This window comes from Zingiber officinale, chromosome 3A (assembly GCF_018446385.1).
Source record: "Zingiber officinale cultivar Zhangliang chromosome 3A, Zo_v1.1, whole genome shotgun sequence".
Taxonomy (NCBI): Eukaryota; Viridiplantae; Streptophyta; class Magnoliopsida; order Zingiberales; family Zingiberaceae; genus Zingiber; species Zingiber officinale.
This window is the reverse complement of record NC_055990.1, coordinates 33,352,136-33,371,486: the sequence shown is the minus strand read 5'-3', so window position 1 is coordinate 33,371,486 and position 19,351 is coordinate 33,352,136. Positions and strand designations below refer to the sequence as shown.

The following is a 19,351-nucleotide window of genomic DNA, read 5'->3' as shown; positions in this document are numbered from 1 at the left end:
TATCCTATAATTTATGGGTTCATATTTAACTAAAAGGACGATGATACTAAAACATTGAGATGATTGTTATTATCTTCTACTCTTATACTGATCCAATTGACTTTTCCATTTTCACGTAATACTTTTCTACGGTCAAAAATTAAGATGATCATGATTATAATGAATAATATTCATAAATAATAAATATAAATTATATTCATCAATACATATCTCATATTAATTTAATAAATAAAAAAATAAACTCTTAAAAAAATGAAACAAGTTTATAATATGACAAATTAAATAAATTTTTAAATAATTAACTAAATTCAAATTAAAAGTATTTGAACGAATCAAACCTAAGCTTGAAACAAAAAAAAAAAAAATCTAAATCAACCTTAAATATTATTTAAGATGCTTAATTCATTTTAATTCAATTCGACTCCCTACGGTGGTGGCCTAAAAATGTAAAAGAGGGCCCAACTATTTCCATGCGTGTGGAATTATTTGCATCACATTAATTGAGGTGGAAATGAAGTCGACGGGAACAAACTGAAATTTATTTTGCACTATATTATCAATATTGTCGGACTGTTTTAGAGATTTATTTCTTCGAAACTTTGTAAAGTAAAAAAAAAAAAAAAAATAGATATTCATATAGTGCCATGCAATTGAACGCTTCCTATCCGCAACGAGTGTATAAAATTTGTTAACTTGTTTCGTATTAAATATTATTTTTAGGAGTATAAATGAATGAAGTGATTCATGAGCTATTCGAAACTCGATTTGATAAAAATTCATTGAGCTCGTTTAATAACTCGTTAAGATAAATAAATCAAGGTCAAACTTCACAATACTAGGCTCGTTAGCTCGTAAACATGTTCGTTAGTAAACTTATGAATCAACTTTTAAATGAAAAAATAATAATTTTGATATTGAATTTATAAATTTTAGACTCTACATATGAAAAATATAAACAAATATATTAAATTTATTTATTAGAATAAAATTATAAATTTTAATATGAATATTATAAGTTTTTCTAAATATATAATTTATTTTTTAATAAATATTTAAATTTATAATTTATATTTATTAAGCTCATTTAAACTCAATAAAAGCTCAAATAAACTCGGGAGCCATGAATATATTCATTAAATAAATCTCGAGCTCGGCTCAATTATAAATGAGCTAAATTCAAACATTTAAGAGTTCGACTTAACTCGACTCGATTACACTCCTAATTATTTTGGCCTATGTTTAAAAATTTTAAATAATTTTAAACATTAGATTTTTTGCACATTTTAATGACCTTTTTCATATATATATATATATATATTCTTTTACTAATGTCCAAGATCTTGGGTGCGCGCTCCATTACCTCTAATATATGCACATATTCTCTCTCTATATATAATTTTTAAAAATTGAGTAAATTCATTAGAACTATTTTTGATAATCTAATACAAAAAAAATTCTAATTATTTTTATAATTTTAGATCTACTATAAAGGGAATATTTAACTTGTGAACAATACACATTTTTATTAGAATTAGAATGTTCTTTTATTGTGAGAGGAAACTAAAAAGTTTCAATAAAATTATGCACTTTTTGATAAACTTAAAGCAAATAAAAGTTAATTGTTAAAAGTTTATTATTCCTTTGTGTTTTACTTTTGCCCATTGATATTTTGGATAAATAAATAATATAAATATTTTGCACAATTTATTAATCTTATACGATGGAAGTAATATTGATGTACAAGCTGATTAAATGTTGGTTTAATTATTTTTCTTCTCACATACCTTTAATTGTAATCAAACCAACAAAGTATTAAACATATTGATCCGGCAATAAGGTCAGGGGACTCAACGTCACGTAGAGGTCAAAAGTCAAAAGGGTCAGTATGAAGGATAGTCGATCGGAGAAGGGGTGCGTCGACCGGCCAAATGGGACCAAGCGGGATCAAAAACAACCCGACAAGGAGTCGGGTTTCCGACGCTCATGGTGAACAAGGTCGTCGGGCCGAGCGGGTAGCCCGCTCGGTCGAGGCGTAAAGCATCAATACTGTGAAAGAACAGTCTCAGCCGAGCACCCGGTCGGACCGATTCCTACGTCCGGTCGGATCGATGCCTGTCGAGCGGAGGGACGCTCGGCTCGGGGAAAAAGGAGACAAGGACAAGGGGACATTGGGAGACATCTTCTGACAACCGGCATGTTCAACGACCAAGCCATATACAGAATCTCACGACAGAAGGTTCTACCGTCTCATCAGAGAGGTGCTCGGGCTGTAGCAGTATGGTGTCAGACATGTTCTCTGACAAGCCCATACTAAGGTATGGTAAATGACACGTGTGTGCCTCGGTATGTGTGCATAAGCCTCCCCACAGCTCTATATAAGAGCCCTCAGACTTCGGCGGAGGTACGCAATCACGCAATCTCACATCTTCGAAGCCACTATCATTTTCCTCTTGCCTGACTTGAGCGTCGGAGGGTCGTCGCTGGGAACCCCTTCCCGGCCCGACTTCTTTGGAGGTTCGCCGGAGATCCGTACGGTCGGTTAGAGACCCACGTCATCAGTTGGAAGAGCGCCATGTACCCAGCGTCCATCGATTCAGCGTTCGGATAAGATCACACACACACACACATATATATATATATATATATATATTAAGCTTAATTATTTGGATAAGAAATCTATATGTAGCCACCTTCACATGTATTTAATGCTACCAAAATATGGCTGGCTTGGGCTATTTGTGCTTAGCAATTGATGATTCTAAATCTAAAGTGCGTAATCGTTTTCAAAAGTTAATGATCTCTATTACTAGTGTACAATTTATGTTTAGTACGCATTTCTTGCATATAGTACAATGAGACTCTTCTTGTATGATTTATATACTTCGCTGTATATATACACCATTGAAAAAGAATTCCTTTCAACTCAATTGAATTGCATCATATCACTATTTATAGTCATTATACTTATTTAACTGCTCAATTACGTAATTGATTAATATGAAACGTCGAAGCAGTTAGGGTGAGCATTGGTTAATTCAGTTTATAAATTAATCGAAAACTGATTTAGTATTGATTAATCGAATCAAATCAAAGTTTTACTAAAACTGAATTAATTGAATTAGTTATTTTAGTTACACCGAATTAACTAAATTTATTTAAAATAACAATAAAAAGAATTTATATAAAATTAATATCAAATTAACCGAATTAACTGAATGTTCTCACCTCCACCTGTTAAATTTCGAGTCAAGGTGGATCAGGCTCTAAATTTGACCTAATCATGAAATCATTGCGTCATTAGTGAAAAAGCTCAACAAATCTGATAAATTGGCTTTATGATATAAAAATTTGTAATAATAGATACGTGATATAATTTTATCATTTTAGAATACAGCAAACTGGTGTTTGCTCAATATTAATATAATATTGATGTATAAGTTGATTAAATGGCTGTTAAATACTTTTTTTTTGGGTAAAAATCAAAAGGGCTGTAACATGAATATTCTCTTTAAGAAAAATCAAAAAGACACTCTACTTTTAGCTACGATGTGAAAATTTGATAATTTTATTTTAATCAAAATTATATACATAAAATATTATTATATTAACATACTGTTAACTAATGTGGAACATGTTTGACCATTAGAACATTAACATTTATTTAATTGCATCAGATTATTATTTATATTAATTATATTTATTTAACTTCTCGATTACGTAATTGATTAATCTGGAGCGTTGAAGCCGCCCATCTGCTAAATTTCGAGTCAAGATGGGTCGTTCCCTAAATTTGACCTAATCATGAAATTATTGCGTCCTTACTGAAAAAGCTCAACAAATCCGATAAATTGGCCTTATAATATAAAAATTTGTAATAATAGGTATGGATATATATAATTTTATCATTTTAGAATACCGTAAACTGGTGTTTGCACAATATTAATATAATATTGATTTATAAGTTGGTTAAATGGCTGTTAAATGTCTTTTTGGGCTAAAAATCAAAAAGGGTAAATCGTCAAAAGAATATTCTTTAAAAATAAAATAAAAAAGGCACTCTACTTGTCGGGATATTGTAGGGGTTACCAAGTAAAAAATTGATTATTTTATTTTGATCAAATTAAATTACTATATATAAGAGACTAATATATCAAAATAATCCATTCAAATCTATTAAAATCACTTAAATTTCAATAAAATTAATCAAAATCACTATAAAACAATTGTAAAATCTATTAAATAGCTTTTAGTAAAGCTACTTAGTTAACTATTACATATTTATAGTTAAATCTTAAATCTTAAATTCTAAATCCTAAACTCCGATCACTATTATATCATAATACTCTTACCAACTTAGTAAAAAAAAATTAAACTCCATTAAAATCATTTTAAATTATTCAAGATAATTTTATTAAAAGTTACTAAGTAGCTGCTACACAGTCATAGATACACCTTAAACTTTAAACTTTAAAATATTTAATGTGCATAGGTTGTATACACTTTTATATATATTTTGACGTACATAAACATATTTTATTTGTGCTTGATCTATACACTTTTACACCTCTTATTATATTTTCAGTATAATTACTATACTTTGTCAGAGATATGCTCTTGTGTGTTTTCTTGTTGACAAGATGCACTTTTGGAGTGAAAAGGACGTTGGTAGATGACTCAGAGAACAAACGATGAAAAGGGCCCGACAATGTGGAATCCACACGGTCGTGCCATATTCCCAGATGAGGAGAAGGCTCCGATTGTGTGAACCCACACAACCATGCCACAAAGCAGAGCAAGCAAGCCCCAACCATGTGGAATCCACACGACCATGTTAATGAAACGAAGAAGAAGCAGGCTACGACCGTGTGGAATCCACATAGCCATGTGGAATTTCTAGAGACGAAGTAGGCTGCGGCCATGTGGAATCCACATGGTCGTGCTATCGGACCAGAGCGAAGGTAGCTTTTGGCCATGTGGATTCACACGGTCGTGGAACAGGCCGTGCCAGGCCCATGCCTAGCTCTATTTAAGGGGACCTCTTCCCCTTTTTCAAGAGAGAAAGGTTCTCCCCTTTAGGGGATCCAACTTAGACAAGATCTAGACTTCTTTAGCACTTTCTTAGATGATCTGAAGCTAAATTCAGTGTCTTCATCACTCTAGAAGCTTGGATTGGATCTGAAGACCACTCTTCGTATATGATAAGCATTCTTCCCTTCTCTTCTTGAGTTTCGGTGTTTTTGGCTTAGATCTTTGTCTTGTGATTCAATCCTCCTAGTTATAGAGTAGATCTCTTATTATAGGATTAAGGGAGCAATTGTAATGTGAATTGATGAAAAACTCATGAATTTGCCAATTTTCTATCTATATGACATTGTTATGCCTTGTATCTATTTGATCTTGTGTGTGTAATGTGTTTAAGCTTAATTTTTATGTTTGATTGAATGTTTGTGTAGAATTGCTAATCCCATAGGGAGAATGCCCTAGATCATATGATCGAAGGACCCTAGTGATAAGGGTATCGAGTTTCCGGACATCGTGGGAATTGCTTTGAAAGGAGAAGCAATCCTCCACAAGTAAGGAATTAGACATAATTGTTATTTCTATATCTATGTTATTGAGTGTTAGTGCATAGGAATCTAACTTCCTACAAGTGTATAGGAATAGAGGATGGACAATAGGTGATCCATGATACATTGATTAACATCATAATGAAACCGAATCCCTAAAACATTGCCCCAAACCAAGTTCCTCAACATTCCTTCTCTTTCTCTCTCTTTCTCTTCTTACTTCCCTTTACATTTGTGATTGCAATCTTCAACCTTTCAATAGTTTGGCTAGTTCGTGTGCTTAGATTCTAGTGCTTATACCCAGTCCCTGTGGGATCGATATTTTTATTACTTGATGGCACCCATATACTTGCAGGCTCATATTAAGTTTTTAACCCTGTTGTCGGGGACTGCACTTATAACATTAAATAATAAATATTTGAGTTACTTTAAACTTATTTGCTTTCACATTTTGTAAAAATTTCTGCAATTCTATTTTTATAGATATATCTTGTATTTGCTTACTTTTATTTCTGCAATTTCCTTCCTGGATTTTAATTCTACACTTTAAATTTCCTGTACTTTGATTCTTGTCTCTATATTTGAAAACTTTGTTTTTCTTTGCATTTGAATTCTGCAATTGGAATTCATGTAATCTTGTTCTTGCATGCGAAGATCTAATCTTGTGGAGATATATTTCTACTTGATCCTAGAATTGATAGAACTTATCGAAGAAGAAGAAATCTACAAAGATAACAAGAATAACAAGCATCATCTGAAATGGCAAACAAACCTCTTAAGGATTATGCAGCACCTTATACTCGTGGGCTTCAGTCTAGCATCATTAGATCATCCATTGAAGAAAATAATTTTAAAATAAAGCTTGTGGTGATTCACATGGTGTAACAACATCAGTTTGGGGGTGAACCACATGAAGACACAAACCAACACCTAGAGGTATTTTATGAGATATGTGGGACAATAAAAATGAATGGAGCCCCGGCTGAAGCAGTGAGATTGATATTGTTTTGTTTTTCTTTGAGGTATAGAGCCAAGTTGTGGCTCACTTCTATGCCTGCAAGTAGTATCACATTATGGGAGTAGCGAGAATAATTATTCCTTGACAAATTCTATCCTCCAAATAAAATCTCACACATGCAGAATTTGATTGCTAGTTTCAAACAAGATGACACAGAGTCTGTATATATAGCTTGGGATAGATTCAAGAATATGCTCAGACTTTGCCCTCATCATAGACTAGAGAAATAATTAGTCATCCACATATTTTATAACGACGTCAACTAGGACACTAAAGTGTCCCTCAACTCTACTACTAGAGGGGCACTAATGAACAAAGGTCTAAATGAAGTTGAAGAAATTACTGAGAGTGTGGCTCTTAACCACCATCAGTGGACATCTAAAAGAAATGGAAGCTCCTTTTCTAGAAATCCAACTAAAGCATCAGGAAAATTTAATGTTGAAACAGTAACACTTTGTCAGCAAGGATTGATGCCTTAACGAAGAAGTAAGAATCAATGGGAACCAACATAATGAATGTCATTGTAGGAGTATGTGACGCATGTGGAAGTGAGGAACATGTGCAAGAAGCTTGTCCACTTGTGGCCATATCTTCTCAACTTGAGAATTTCAAGAAATGCGATGTCATAGCAAGCTTCAACCCCAAGCAAGGAAATCCGTACTCCAACACTTACAATCCGAGATAGAGAAACCACCCGAATTTTTCCTACAAGAACAACCAAGACCAAGGCCAACCCATTAGTCAAAGGCAAAGCTACCAACTGGGGTAATCACAAGGCTATTTTCAATAACAATATCAACATGCATCATAAGGATATCAATAGTCAAGAATCAAAAAGTTGCTTGAAGAGGTCCACGTGGCTTAAATGGAAATGAAGAATTAACTCAAGCAACTTAATCAATGAATGAAATTTTTTGAAAAGTATTAGAAAATTCTAGATAGCCAAATAGCCCAAATGACTTCTTCATCTACAAGAGCACCTGGGGATTTTCCAAGAAAAGTAAATGTGAATCTGGTTGAACATTGTAATAGGATTGAGCTCCGGAACGGACGGGCCTTGGAAGATCCATGATACTCTAAGAGAGCTCTCTCCTCCCTCACCTAACTTAGGTGAAATACAAAGTGAGGAGGAGATTACTAACAAGGTTGAAGAGACTCCTCCACAATCCGCCCAAAGTCAAACAATCCATTTTCCTCAAAGACTTGACTTGACAAAGAAAGATGAAGAATTCAGCAAATTTTTAGAGAAAATTAAAGAAATTTGCATCGAGGTTCCATTGATAGATGCAATTCATCAAATGCCAAAGTTTTCTAAGTTCTTAAAAGAGATCACAACAACCCAAAGAAAGAAAGAAGGACATGAGACCATGGCATTAACTAAGAAATGTAGCGCATTGATTTTGAATATGGTACCACCCAAGTACAAGATATAGGAAGCTTCTCCATCCCTTGCAAGATAGGGACTACTACTTTTGAAAAAGATTTCTATGATTTGGGGACAAGAATTAGCCTCATTACTTATTCTATTTGTAATAATCTAGGTTTGAAAAACTTTAAGCTCACCACTATGACATTGCAATTAACTGATCATCATGCAGGTGCCCTATGGGTATAATAAAAAAATGTGCCAATAGAGGTGAGTAATTGCATCACACCCACTAACCATTCCTTGCTACTACATGAGCTTTAATTGATGTTAAAAATCACAGATTATCTTTAGTTATACGCAAGGAAAGGTTAGAATTGGAATTGCCTAAATCTTCTAACCATGTCTTTTCCCTTCATGGTAAAAATAGGGTAGATGAACACCAACTTGAGAAATGGGATTTCCTTCCTCATGGGTGGCCCCCGGATGTCATTCCTAGTTCGGTAATAGAGGAATGGAGGCCCCTAAACAAAAATAAAAAATATGTCTGCCCGGCAAGGGCAAGGATGAAGGAAGATTTTGAAGAACCAACCCTAGGAGAGGAAGTCATCCCTCCATGGGTATAGTCTGTAATGACCGAAAGTGGGGTCGAGATAAAAACCTAAAATAAGCATATCTTGCATGCAACTCAAGGGTTCTTTTCCATTTAGTTAGCAATCTTCTTTCTTTGTTAGTTGTTTTATTTGTCTTTAAATTTTGTTTTTAGGTTTTCAACGACCTCCACGAGCTGATCATGATCCTCTCATGGGTGTGGAGGCACCGACAAAGTTGAAGAGGAGGAAAGCTATAGAAGAACTCAGCCCTCACACACCTCAAGGAGTCAGCCATGTGACCTCACACGACTAGTTAAGGCTAGCCGAGAAGAAGAGGTCCAAGACTGTGTGAATCCACACGGTCGTGTGAATCCACACGGCCGTGTGACTTTGGCAAAGAAAAAGAAGAGGTGGGTCGTGTCAAATGACACGGTTGTATAACTTAACTTGAGAGGAAGTCGAGTGAGGTAGTGTCATTTGACACGGCCATGTGACTCCAACTGAGGCAAAGTAGACCCAAGTCGTGTCAATTGACACAACTACGTGAAGATCCGCCTAACCTGGTTGTGTCTCTAAGACACGGTCATGCCTTGCCCGTGTCTGCCACCACACCCACCCAACCACCTCTTTATCCTCCTCTTCTTCTCCAAAATTCTTTTCCTCCACATCTCCATCCACCTCCTTCTTCATTCACCTCTAAATTTCTTTACCAAGGATTCTTAGATCTCATCTCTTCAAGATCTAGATCTAGATCTAGGTTTAGATCTAAACTTAAATATAAGAATTCTTCTTCTTCTTCTTTAACCTCAAGCTTCCTCATCTCTCAAGATCTACCTCTTCTCACAAGATTTCTCTTATTTCTTCCTTAATAATCAACTTATCCAACTGAACTTTCAATCATGTTTGGCCTTTTGAAGAGGATTCAATGAGGAAGTGGAGGTTCAAGAGGAGGAAATGATCTGGGGAGGGACAAAGGCAAAGAGAAAACAAGTTCAAAGGGCAAACGCAAGAAGAGTAACGCGATGAAGGTAACGACAATGAGTATCATATTATTTTAGAAATGATGAGCAAAAATCTAGATATGATTCTCTTGTTGCTAGAAAAAATATTTGCACTAGATACTTACATCCTTCCACCATGAAAATTTTAGAAATCAAGGAGGATGTTGATTGGTTGATTAGTGCTTTTGATTGGAATAATATCATGTATACATTTCACCCAACATATCTCCGCCTTGTCCTTGAATATTTAAACTCAATTGAGGTCCACTTCACTTCTGATGAGGATTATATTGGTAAAATTAGTTTTAGATTGATAAACCAAAATTTTCAATGGACATTTAGTAATTTAAATAATTATTTTGGCCTACCTACCAGTGGATCTCGCAGGTTTGATTCGGATTTTAGTTGGAATGGTTTTTAAACTTCAATTATTGGGGCAAATGATCCTTATGATCCCTCTAGAGCTAATGCTTCCCACATGCAAAACTCCATATTTAGATACCTCCACCGTGTAATGAGCAAAACTATCTTTGGTAGAGGGAAGAGTGATGAGGTAGTTAGAAAGGTGGAACTTTACTCTTTTTGAGTAATGCTTAATAAAGTTGATTTGATACCGATTTTCATTTCTGCAAACCCTTGAGAAACCCAGGAAAGCAACCTCGAGGTCATTAGTTTTTGGCGGATTGATCACCCAAATATCTTGGGTTGCAAAATTAGTGATTTAGAGGTCATTCATGGCAATCACAAGATCGATATCGATACATGTATTACCGTGAAAACGATATGCTTGGGTGAGAATGGCTTTGCTTTTATGAGGAGGAATGGACTTCCATTACCTCTACCTTACCCAAAGCACATTACACTTCGCAACCTCACCAATTGGGTTATTACTGATATAGCCCCCGAGGTTCCTCCTCTCCCTTTGGAATTCCTTGAAACTCCAACATCTAGAGATCCGAAACTTGCTAGGCACTCTTTTACCTATGGTACAGGTGTTGGGGTTCAATCAAAGTCCCATATTGTAAAGATTTGGTAAAGATCATGGGGTTTAAAGGATGCATGATATCTCCATTGGCATGAGGCCTTTTGGGTAGATCCCAAGAGCAAAGCCATGAGGGTCTAGGCCCAAAGTGGATAATATCATGCCATTGTGGAGATATGTGGACATCCTTTGGGTGCAACAAATGATATCAGAGTGGCGCATCAAATGGACGGCCTTGAACGAAGTTGAGGGTAGGCCCGAAGCAGGTCAGGGTGACCAGATGCTCGCAGGGAGGCCCGAAGCAGGTCAGGGTGACCGGATACTCACGGGGAGGCTTGGAGTAGGTCAGGGTGACCGAATGCTCGCGGGGAGGCCCAGAGTAGGTCAAGGTGACCAGGCGCAGATGCTTGCGGGGAGGCCTAGATCAGGTCAAGGTGACCAAATACTTGCAGGGGCAAGTAGGTCAGGGTAATCAGATGCTCACGGAGAGGCCCGAAGTAGGTCAGGGTGACCGAGTACTTGCGGGGAGGCCTGGAGCAGGTCAGGATGACCGGGTACTTGCGATGAGGCGAGTAGGTCAGGGTGGCTGGATGCTCGCAGGTAGCCCGAGGTAGGTCAAAGTGACCGGGCGCGGATGCTTGCGGGGAGGCCCAGGCCAAGTCAGGATGACCGGATGCTTGCGGGGAGGTCCAGACCATGAGAGTAATTGTGATCCTTCGTTTGAGGGGAGGATTGTTGGGGTTCAATCAAAGTCCCACATTGGAAAGATTTGGTAAAGCTCATGGGGTTAAAAGGATGCATGATATCTCCATTGGCATGAGGCCTTTTGGGTAGATCCCAAGAGTAAAGCCATGAGGGCCTAGGCCCAAAGTGGACAATATCATGCCATTGTGGAGATATGTGGACATCCTTTGGGTGCAACAACAGGTCCCTCTAGATTTGATTTCTTAGATTTCTGTGTCTCTTTAGAATCACTTCATGAGAAGCAAGACTCCCAACGACACATATTAGAGGGTCACGTCAGATTGTTTGCCGATCAGTTCCAAGAGGTCTGGGATCATTTTCAGTTTCAGAGGAATTTTCAAGGCATGTGGTTGAATTTGTTCAGGACTATGACATTGACCAGGCAATGATGAGAGAGTTTATAGATGCCATGAATATCACTAGATATTAGGTGGATACTCTTTTCCACTACCATGAGTACATTGGTCAACTCCTGGTATGCCTAGTTTTCCTCTCGGTCGATGAAGATGAGGTCCTTCCTTTCCCCCACCTCCACCATCACATTGATTTCATCAGGATGATGAAAAGTTTATGTCTGGTGGATGTTGTATATGAAGGATCAAAAGATGCAATAGAGGGGAAGGTGAATATCGCACATTAAAAACTTTTCTTTTGCTTGTAAAACAAATAAGAATAAGCAACAAAAATCAAAATGCAAGCAATACAAATGACACAAGTTGGTTACTTGGTTCAGAGCCTATGTCGACTTCTACTCCATGACCTGTGATCCTTGATCACACAATTGGGCAATCCACTATAATTCTTCTTTCTGAAATCTTCGGAAAGAAGCAATGCGTACATATACAAGTAGAAGATAGTAACAAACTACTATCTTCTTTTCAAGTTAAATGCAATGCAAGCTTAAATAAATATATCCACAAGAATAGAAGATAAATCTTGGTCGGCACTTCGGGATGGAGTATCTTTCTTTGAAGATGAAGCGCAAAGTAGTAGCATGAGCAGTTTTACATAGAGATGAATTGGAGAAAATTGATTACTTGCCTCGGACCTCAAGCTCCCTTTTTATAAGAATCATCACCATTCGATCGACCAATCCTTAGGTTTGGTTGATTGAACCCGCTCCCTTCCTTTTTACTGAGATTCGATCTTTGAGCATTAATGATCTTTAATGGTTTGATCGACCAATCACCATATTCAGTCGACCTAACATTGAACCTTCCCTGTTCACCAAGATTCACACTTAATGGTCCATTAATGAGAGATCTTTCAGTCAACCGATCCTCTGGTTCGATCAACCAATCAGATAGGTTTCCTTCTCTACTTTTGTTCTATCTGATTTATGCCACATCATCAAGGTTCGATCGACCGATCCTCTGGGCCAGTTGATCGATCAAGCTTCGATCGGATTGTGCTCTGCTTTAGTTTGAACTAGTCTCTGGTCTGAGTTAGCCTTGTTCGGTCGACCGATCCCTGTGTTCGATCAACCGATCAAGTCATTCCCTACAAAATAGAGTTAGACAATTCCCTGCAAAATAAAGGTTAGCACAGTAATATAGTGAGATGCATGAGTAGTAATATACAATAATACTATCTTGATCTCAACTTGAAAACCTTTTCAGTTTCATCAGTTAGATCAGAGACCTAAGGTTTGTTCCTTCCTAGAACACGACCTCACTGTCGCTCCTCCAGTTGCTTACCTCACCTTGGTCCTCCAGACCTATTTGGACTTTGCCGCTTACTATCGGATCGGTCCACTAGGACTTTCCCTCAATCTTCGATCCTCCAAATCTATCGAGTTTCCCTGCCAAGTGTTGAGTCCTCTCAACCCACTTGGTCTTTTCACATGGCTCCCATAATCTACTAAGTCTTTCTTGCCTAGTCACGACTAGGGCTTTCCCAGTTGAGTAAACAACCTACACACTCAATCAACTTGTTAGATCACAATAAGACTTAACTTCAACCTTTGACCACATCAAAACTTAGGTTTGATTCTAGTGCATCCTGCACCAACAATCTCCCCCTTTTTGATGTTTGACAATCAAGCTTCACAGTTAAGTTAATAACATATGCAAACATATAAGTAAATAAGCATTTTTGTTTTTCACTTTACTCCCCCTGAGTTTAACAACTCCCCCTGAATTCACTATCTCTCTCCCCTTTAGCACACATTAAAAATAGGGGAAACACAACTAAAGAGTTTGAAACATGGTTTTGAAAATCAAGTTTTGATAAAAAATCTAAGTAAGTATCCAAGAAACGTAGACCTTTGAAAACTTAGAAAGATACATTTTGAAAGGAAGATTGAAATTTTCTAAAGCAAAAAAATAGGAACATTTGGTAAAGTTAAACATTAAGTAAAAAATTTGGTAGGGCAAAATAATTTTGAAAATTTGATTAGTTAATGTAAAAAAAAAATTAAAAATTTTTTAAGGAAAAATTTTGAAAATTTGATGAGTTAAAATTTCTTAGGGCAAAAGTTTAAAAATAATTTTGAAAATTTGATAAGTTAAAGTTTAAGTTGAAAATAAAGAAAAAAAATTGAAAGTGAAAATAATTTAAGTTGAAGATTAATGGGAGTTTAAAAATTTAGAAAGATTTAAAAAATAATTTTTGAAAAGATTTCTAAAGAGAATGTAAAAGGTACTTTTGAAAATAATTTGAAAAATAATTGAGAAAATGTTATTAATGCTCCCCCTAAAATTGATAAGTACCTAAAGGTCCAAGCATGATTTTAAAAACTAAAAAAAATGTTCTTATGATGAAATGTCCAATCTTCATACTTAACTGACTGCACAAGATAACAACTATTGATTCAGGTTGGTCAATTTGAGTATATGATTTTAACTAGTTTGTTACTAACTAGATTACCCAAATTGATTAATGTGTTTTGTTTAAAGTCCAGATTTATAGTGATACACTGACTTAAGAATCTAAAATCTTAGGCTAAGTCCTAAGCATCCCACACCATTCTAGGTTTTAAAAATACACAAGCAAGATATCCTACTGTGTTTGTGAGATGTTGGCTGCTAAAACTTTAGGAACATGCATTTCTACGGGAAGACCTAGGCTAATCCAAAAAGATAAAATATTTTAAAATCTATTTTAAGAATAAATTTTGAAGGGGGGATTTTGAAAAAATATGAAGTAATATTTTCAAAAATATATTAATCGATAAAGAAACCTATTCTATTAGGCATTTGTAGAAAAAAATGAAGAGAAAAGTCATAACTAACAAGTACCAAATACATGAATAATCATAAGTGTATCAAAATAGGTATCTAGTCCCAAAAATCACTCATCCTCATCATCATCAGTAGCTTGAAGATAATCAAACATCCTACGCTACTCCTTCTTTAAGGCATCAACACGATCAGTCATATCCTGACAAAAATCTATAATTTATCCTTGGAGAGAGTTATACTGAGAAGTCATTCTTTTCAAGGGAGTCGAACAGGCGAAAAATGTCATCTCGAAGATGACTAAAAAAGTCACTGGTCAGTGGTGGGGGTGCATAAGAGCTGCCCTGAGCAATATCGAAAAGAGGTGTCAATGCAAATCTCGGATCAAAAGGTTGCTGATGGTGTTCCTCGACCACAATCGGCTCCTCCTCAACTACATCCTCCTTTACTACATATGGAGTGTATCGTGTGTAAAATACCGAAAATGATAAGGGAATTTTCCGGAATTTTTAGAAATTTTTTTTGGAAATTTTTCGGAACTCGTATGGACAAGTTAATGGGGACAAAAACAGGGTCCGGGAAAGGCCTGTTTAGGCTACCCTATTTAAGAGAGGAAATGTATATATATTTTCTTTTCTTTTTATTTATTTATTTATTTATATTTCTTTTTCCTTTATTAGTGTCGCCGTTTCCTTCCCCTTGCTGAACCCGAGCGCGCCTCGCATCCTCTCCGCGCACCCGACGCCGCCGACGCCTTCTCCTCCTTGCCCTAACCGCCGGCCCTGCCGCCGGCGACGAGAGCCACCGCCGACCCCCTGTTGCCCTAGCCGTGGGGATACCGAGCATAGGGCCGACCGAGCCCCCCATCCCGATCCTTTCCTCTTTGCTCCAAGTCGTGCCCTAGTGCTTTACTGCTGTCGCTGCTCCTCTGCACAGTGTCGGCCAGTGAACCCTAGCTCCGGTTGCCATCACCTCTGTGCCAACGGCCAACACCACTGCTTCTCCTATGGGGCTTCTTCCAGATTCAACGAGGGACGAACCTTTCAGACACCCTCTCCTCTTCGGTATCAAGAGGAAGAGTTTTGTGTTCACCAAAACAGTACTTGGATCTCGTTCATTCTGGAGAAATTTCAGATTAGGGTAAGTTGTTTGAATTATGGGTGTGATCCTTGAGGAATTGGGTCTGATATTGATTTTTGTCGTGTTAATTGTGATTTAGGTTTATCTGTTTGGGAGATTGGCAATTTATCCTTGCTCCGACTGTTGATTTACAGAAGCAACGTTTCCAATCAGATTTGGACAAGTTGTAGAGGTAATTTTGTATATGTACTATATTTCATTTTTGTTGTGGACTGGTTAGGGTGCCCTAATTCTACATAATCGTGATATGTGGTTTGAGTGAATTTGGGTTTTAACCATTTTGTTGATGATTGATAGATAGGTTAATAACTAATGTTAACCTAGGTATACGTGTTGAATTAAGGAATGGATAAGATTATTAAATAGGTTTGGAGATTTTTATTTAGCTATATAGCTAAATACCTTATCTGTTTAATAACGCAGGACTCTGATTCGAGACCGTATTTCGACGGGTATCTTGATTCCCGGATTGGACCATTTTATCGGAGGCGGGTACTTTGACTTATGTCTTTTGATATGCATAATAAAGTGTTTAACATATAGCAATGATTGTGTTATCCTTTTGATTCGGTTGGTCACTACATGATCTGTTACATGTTGTTTGTTTATTTATTATGCACTGCATGTTATTATTGACCTGACCATACATGCTTTCGGTAGTGACCCAACCATGTGATACATCATGTTCTGGACCTAGGGTTTTATATGATACCCTATCTGTTTGTGTACCTTCCATTTGATACATTGACTTGTGGTACACCTTGTATTTATGTATGGATCTTGCTATGCTATTCATGAGATTGCCATGCTTAGTATCATGCATCATGTTTGCATGCTGTGCGATTGTCGGCTCCACTTTGGTTGAGCCCATCGCCAGTTACATGTACTGCACACACCACCCATGGATTAGTTGTATATCTGGCTGGAGTGTGTCTGCTGTTTAGCTCCGTTGGTCGGTGACTCAGCGTGGTAGCCGGCTCGCTCTGTTTGGCTCCGTTGGCATTTAGGGTAGCAGCGTGGGCAGATGGTGGACTCTGTTTGGCTCCGTTGGTCGAGACTCGGCGTGGTAGCCGGGAGATTTTTCCTCCCCGTTGTGTCTCGGAGATGAGAGCATTGAGCTCCCCATTTATGATTTGGGGCAGGAGGATAGGACAACATTCCGTCCACTCGATCACTGTCGGGAGCAGTGATTTCAGAGTGCACGTCACCATATGCATTTATTGCATTTTATTGTTGTGATTCTGCACTTATATGTTGCATTTGTATGGATGCATTTGATTGACATGCATACAGATTATGATTTCTTGATCCGACGACTTGTTACCTTTGTACCTTGATCCGGTTAGTATAGTTCCTGATTTCGTTTCAGTTGCATTTATTCCTTCTCGTATTCAGGAGACGCATGATTAGTGTTGTCTGTTATTTATTTTATTATGCATATCAGTTGTACCTGCTGAGTGTTGGACTCACCCCGCCTCCATTGTTGATATTTTCAGGTTGAGGCTGTCCGGAGCAGTTCCAGTCGCTGGCCCCCCCATATGCACGTAGAGCTAGTTCTCTACTAGTTCGTTATTGGTTTTATTTTGGCCTTTTTCTATATCAGACTTTGTTTTAGTATTGTCTTTGGATTTTTCCTATGGATATTGTAGGGAGTGACATTTTTTGATGGATTTTTGATATAATATTGGATTTCATTCTACTACGTGCCTGCCTGGACGACAGAAGAGGTGAGTTCGTTGGATTTGAGCTTTACGAGTGTAGTGGAGTAGGGTGGATTTCGAGTCAGAGTCCTATTGTTATTGATTACTATTATTAACTGCGTGGTTGTGTTATATATCTTATAAACTGCGTGGTGTTTGTTTTTATTTATTGTTATCATTCCAGCCGCCTGTGGCTGATGTATATGTGATATGTAGAAAGTTTCATATGGTCCGTCGTACAGGGAAGATGTTGCCGAAATTTCTTCGGACAGAGACTCCTCTGGGGCGTGACAAATTAGTGGTATCAGAGCAGGTATACGATACTTGCTGTGTGTTCTAGATTTATACGATCTTTGTTTTCGTATTATGGATACTTTGAATAATCCGATATCAGTTTATTGGGTATTAGCGCGCCAAAGTTTGGCGATATTTATTTGATTTCCGTGTGTTGGATTTTCGAGATTTATCTGATACCAATTCATTGGTATCAGAGCAGGGTGTGATACCTGCGTTTGGTATTTTGGATATTTTTATACGAGCCCTAGTTGCGAGACATATTGGTGTGGGCAATTATTTTCGGTTGCACGGATTTGTCCGTTTTGATTATGTTATGGACTTCCGTTTTGGATTTATATGGATTTCCGGTGTTTATTTTTCTCGTACGAAATTCCGAGGTCATTTTGGGGACTGGACAGCGATGGAACATCTCCAGACGGCATATAGGTATGATGTTTAATTTTATAGTTTATGACAGGTATTAGCATTCTTTATTTAGTACATGTTTGGTTGTAGTAGCACATATTGCATGTGATAGATTAGCCATTGAGCATGGTTGACCTTAATAGAGATAAAGGATTATAATCTCTGGTGATTTTTCTTATCATACCATCAGTAGTGTTAGCTTCTGTTACTACTCGTAGGAGATGGAGGCACATACCAGCCTCTGCTATTGTTAGTTGGGTAGTGGATGATACCTACATATTCCTGTTGACTTAGCCAGGAGAGTTTTATACTCATATCTTTTGGATATTAGGATACCAGGTACGATGGAAAAAATAATGATTGATATTTTGAATGCTAACTTGCCCTCATGGGGAGTGGAGATTTATTCATCTGATATAGTGTGGGCTGATGTTTTTGAGGATGAAGATGAGAGTGTCTTGATGTTCTTAAATTCTGACTTTTTCTTTTGGGTCGTACACATTTATACATATGATATTATGTAGTTGGATATACCTTAGTTGCTTGTGGAGGATTAAGGTATTCTTGATTAGTTAGTAGATGAATGATTTAGTTTTGTTGGTTGATCAGTAGAGGATTGCCATACTCTATTTTTTTTTTTAGAGGTTCGAACCTTTAGGTTATTTGTGTTTAGTTATGTATGTAGAGCACCTTTGAGTACTTGTTTTGTACTGACGTGGAAATGACTGATTTAGCCATATATCATTGTCGGCTTGGATAGGTGATAAAGGATCGATGTACCCTATTTCATGAAGACTTTGACCATGGATTGTAAATACCTGGTGGGATAACTTAGAGGGTGCATTGGGATATATGACCCCGCTGGTGTAAGGAAGTGTAGAGTTAATTGCTTAACACTTATGGGATACAATCGTTACTAGTGTTTACTGGGAGAGTACATTTGGATTTATGATGATAAAATTTTTCCCATTTGATATAGTCTTGGTAGTGTATGACATTGACTGGCAATGTTATACCACGGTGTGTATATCTTTCTTGTCCGATACCAGTTCCTTTGAACCTAGAGCAGGGTTGTTACTGGATGATTAGACTGCTTTATTTTGGGTTGCTTTTGATTGATGTATTCATGCTTGATACATATGCATGAATTTTATTTAGATATACCTGTAACCCATGAGTATTGGTAGCATAAGGTTGGTCTCTTTGGTTGAGCTGGTATGCTGATTTTGCATGTCTATGTTGCATGTATATTATGATTGTTATGTGTTGTAGGAGTCCTATGGTAGACTGTCCATTTGCCAGTAGTATATATATCCATGTTCTGATAAGGTTTGAAGGTTCCTGGTGGATCATAGATAT

At 37.0% G+C, this 19,351-nt stretch overlaps 1 long non-coding RNA gene and 1 other non-coding gene across 2 annotated transcripts; one reads left to right on the top strand and one right to left on the bottom strand.

Moving 5' to 3' along the window:
- Positions 1-6,699: 6,699 nt before the first annotated feature.
- On the bottom strand, positions 6,700-6,805 carry LOC122054499. The gene has a single exon (XR_006132800.1). It is a non-coding gene; the product is annotated as a small nucleolar RNA R71 (small nucleolar RNA).
- Positions 6,806-15,495: 8,690 nt separating this feature from the next.
- Positions 15,496-16,034, top strand: LOC122053654. The gene is made up of 3 exons (XR_006132287.1): positions 15,496-15,590; positions 15,670-15,762; positions 16,014-16,034. It is a non-coding gene; the product is annotated as an uncharacterized LOC122053654 (long non-coding RNA).
- The last annotated feature ends 3,317 nt before the right edge of the window (positions 16,035-19,351 follow it).